The sequence below is a fragment of the Oryzias melastigma genome, linkage group LG13 (genome assembly GCF_002922805.2).
Source record: "Oryzias melastigma strain HK-1 linkage group LG13, ASM292280v2, whole genome shotgun sequence".
Taxonomy (NCBI): Eukaryota; Metazoa; Chordata; class Actinopteri; order Beloniformes; family Adrianichthyidae; genus Oryzias; species Oryzias melastigma.
The window spans coordinates 23685271-23689738 of record NC_050524.1 but is presented as its reverse complement, the minus strand read 5'-3'; positions in this window follow the sequence as shown (position 1 = coordinate 23689738).

Sequence of the window (4468 nt, the reverse complement as noted above, 5' to 3'; positions counted from 1 at the left end):
GTAGCCGGGATAGGCTCCGGCACCCCCGCGACCCCGAAAGGGAAGAAAGCGGACAAGAAGATGAATGAATGAATGTTTACATGGGTAAAAGCTATTTAACCCTTTTACTATAGATGGTAAATCTAATGGTGGTAAAGAAAAATAAAGCTTAGAACCAATGAGACTTTTTGTCTTGCAAAGTTTTTTTTTTGTAGTAGTAGTAGTGACTGGAAATAAAGTGTAGTAAGCCATTTAGTGGTTATCATATAAACTGCGCTGGTTCAATTTTTTTTTAAAGCTACATAAGGAGGCGACTATGGTGCCATAACTGGATATGTTCAAAGGTCTGATCATAAATCAAAGTTAAGGGTAGGACACTTTATTTTATGGCAGAGGAGGGAGCCGGACCAGACAGGTCATTTACTGACAGACAAGCCATGAAATAGAGGAATGAGCAATTCATCTGAAATATCTGAAAAAGAACAGAAAAAATTGTGAAAGACACTAAACTATCCCAGGACAAAAGAGTTGAGGATTCATGTGCAATTTGGTGCTGAAAAAAGTGGTTTATGAGGAAGTGTCAACATATTTTGGGGTGTGAGTCTTAGTGTTCTTCAGGACAAAGATCTTGAAATCCGTAACAATTAATTGCTTTTATTAACACATTTAATGTCTAATTTTGGGGGATTTTAAAAATGATGGGATTCAAGTAAATATTCGTGCTGTAGTTTGGCTTTTTAAGCAGTATCCATATTTCAGGGTTTTCAGTTTGTCAATCTTTGTAATTGAGTTTGCAAATGTTTCTTTATATACATCACATAGTTGGAGAGAAAAAAAGGATTCCTGCTGTTCAGCTGTATATTTCAACTAAAGTACCCTGATCCCATGTCCACCTGACAAGCTTTAATCTCCAAGTCTTATACTGGGCTTTTAGAATGCTGTATTGAAAAAACACATTTGTTTCTGTGAAGTGAAGATTTTAATGCAAAAAAAGTCTGTGGTTGTTATGTAGCCATCATTTTAGCTACTGATTTACAGTCTCCCAAAGCAAACAATGTCTGTTGTTTATGGATGACCAAAAATAATAACTGATAAATGTGAAGAGAGTTAGAAAATAAGGCGCCCCATCAATGAATGGTCTCTTTTTTAATTTATGTCAGTAAGACAGTCAAACTATATTAACTGCATTTTTACAGTAATTGTAGAACTTGTTTGAGTAATATGCTACATGTTAGCCACATTAGAAGCATTAGCCAAAGTACGGGCTGCATGGTGGCGCAGTGGTCAGCGCTCTTGCCTCACAGCGAGAAGGCCCCGGTTCGACTCCCAGCTGGGACCTTTCTGTGTGGAGTTTGCATGTTCTCCCCGTGCATNTTACAATACATTGGTTTCAACTCATTAAAAAACAGACTGATAACGCTGAAACAAAAGGTACTTTGACTATGCTATCTCCCAACCCTGTCAGTAAAACAAACAAAAAAAAAACTGCCCGACACTGCTACATATTAGCATATTTACATAACACCCAACCTTGCTTGCAACCCATAAGAAAACAGACTAATACTACTGAAACAAATTTACTGTGGCTGCATTAACTCCCAAGCTTGTTAACAACAATATATATAAACACAGACACAGTATGACATTGCTAAATGTTAGCTGCGCTAGCACATTAACAGCCAATCTTGTCTGCAACCTATAAGAAAACAGACTAATACAGCTAAAACAAATATAACTGTGACAATGCAAATCCCCAACCTTGTTGGTAACATATATAAAAAAAAAACACAGTATGACACCACTACATGTTAGCTGCGTTAGCACATTCTCAACAGCCAACCTTGTTTGTAACCTCGTAAGAAATCCGATTGCTACAGCTAAAACAAATGTTACTGTGACTATGCTAACCCTCAACCTGGTTAACAATATATATATATATAAAAAAAACACAGTACGACACCGCTACATGTTAGCTGCATTAGCACATTCACAATAACAGCCAATCTTGTTGGCAGCCTGTTAGAAAACAGAGTAATACAGCTAAAACAAAAATAATTTGGTTGTGTCTGAAAACCCTCCCTAACCCCTAACTACCTAAAAACTGTATAGTGTGGGACTATCTAATGCTATAGATTTTAAAGGCAATCTGGACACAATGTATACAACTTTTCTTTCGTTTTTCCAAACGCCGGGTATGACGTCACCGATTTCACCAAGTGAAAATCGGATCCATGCAAACATTTCACGACGTTTATTTATGACTCCAGTGTGTTCTGATGGTGAAAATGGGGATGTTTTAAAAAAAAAAAAAAAACATTTAAAAACGTTTTTTTTTGTGTTCAAAATTGTTCGACTGCAATGCATTGTGGTCTATATTTGCTAATCTAGAGAGCATTTATGTATGCTAGCTTTTCACAAAGAATTCTGGGAATTTCTAGTACACTTAATTTTGGAATTAGTAGATTCGGACAGCACTAGAAAATGGCGATCGCACTTTATAGTGCACTATATAGTGAGTAAGTGGGCTATTCGGACAAAGCTTGTGACCATGCTAACTCATAACTTTGTTAGCAACAGATGTTCACAGTATGTAACAGTATGACACCACTAGCCACATGTTAGCTGCTTTAGCACTTTAGCCTTGTTTACACTTCATACAAAAACAACATTTTCTCAGAGCGCTGATAACCTATAACATTTAATATCAGCAAACACAATCAGAATTAATCCATATGGCGGACTGTTTTTTTCATTTATTTATTTTTGTTAATAAATGATTTTAAGTGTGCCTTACAGAGTGGAAAATAGGGCAGCAAAAAGAACAAAAGAAGGATTTTTTATCACACGTCCATGCAGAATCTGCAAAAGCAAACCAGGTACATCTATTTAATTCCAAACTTATTGTTTTCAGTGAAAAATGAGTAGAGGCAGGTGTCAGAAAGCTGCAGTCCTGTTATCAAACAAACCAAACATCTTACACCACATGACAGGAGACAGTGAATAGGACTCAGCGGTCCATTCAAGCTGAAGTAATGGGGGAGAAAAAAAATGTCAACGATTTGCTTCAACAGGAGTTACGGCAACTTATAAATGACACCTTTCTTTGTATCTTTTTGAAGTAACTATGAAAAAGGAAAGAACCGCATAGGACTGGCTTGTTTTAAAGGCTGCCAGAAATGAGAGGTGGTGGGAAAGATATGCAGAAGGTAATCTTTTTTAAAAAGCCACGGTATTGAATTCCATACGAGGTTCATTGCATGACATTTAACAGCCAGCAGTAATTTGCATTTTCCAGGTGACACAGAGGCTTACACTTAAACAGACTCTAATGACTGTAATTCACATTTAATTAACCCAGTGTTCTGTTAAAGCCTTGGCTAAATTCAAAGTGTAATTGCGTGCTTTGCACTTAATTCTGTGTAATACAGAGTTAATGTTAACATTGAAACCAAAAACTAAAGCTTTCATTAAGAGCTGTGTGTTTTTTCGGAAACTATCACATTTGGCATTGTACTGTTGGAATACTTGGCTCATAGAACAGAATTCTAGTCTATGTATTACTACATCCAATATGGAAACTTCTGGGATGAGGGTCAGTCTGAGGTCATGGTTCTCATGGTAGTTTGTCCTCTCTCGGTGGGTGGAGTGCTCCTGCCTCAGGTGGAGGAGTTTAAATATCTTGGGGTCTTGTTCACGAGTGAGGGAAGATCGGAGCGTGAGATCGACATGTGGATTGGAACGGCGTCCGCCGTTATGCGGTTGCTGTACAGTCCGCTCTAGTGAAGAAGGAGCTGAGCCAGAAAGCAAAGCTCTAAATTTGGCGGTCGATCTTCGTCCCAGTACTCTGGGAGCTCTGGGTCATGACCGAAAGAACAAGATCCCAACTACAAGCGGCTGAAATGAGTTTTCTCCAGAGGGTGGCTGTGGGCTCCCTTAGAGATAGGGTAAGGAGCTCAGTCACCCAGAGAGAGGTCGGGGTACAGCCGCTTCTCCTCCACATTGAGAGTTAAAGTTAGTAGTGTGTGAAATTTGTTATCCATGTTTGACCCATCCGGGAACCATTTGCTAGTTTAACCCCCAATCCAAAACTTTATTGCTAAGTGGCGAGCAGGGAGGAACTGGGTCCCATTGAGTCTTTGGTATGACTCAGCCTGGATTTGAACTCACGACCTTGCAGTCTCAAGACGGACACTCTACCACAAGGCCACTGTCCAAGCTGGTACAAGGCCCCTGAGCTGCAACGGAGGAGCCAGTTGAGATGGGTCAGGCATCTGGTCTGGATGCCTCCTCCTCCCTAGAGAGGTGTTCCGGGCATGTCCCACTGGGCGGAGTCAAGGGATTCCACCTCATTCAAATGTTTATACACTGCTCACAAAATTAAAGGAACATTTTTTTATTGGTTCTGGCATGAATTGAATTAAACGTGTCTGATAATTTTCTTGTTGGTTATCAGCTGAGGGCCTCGTTAATCAATTTCAGCTGTATTGGT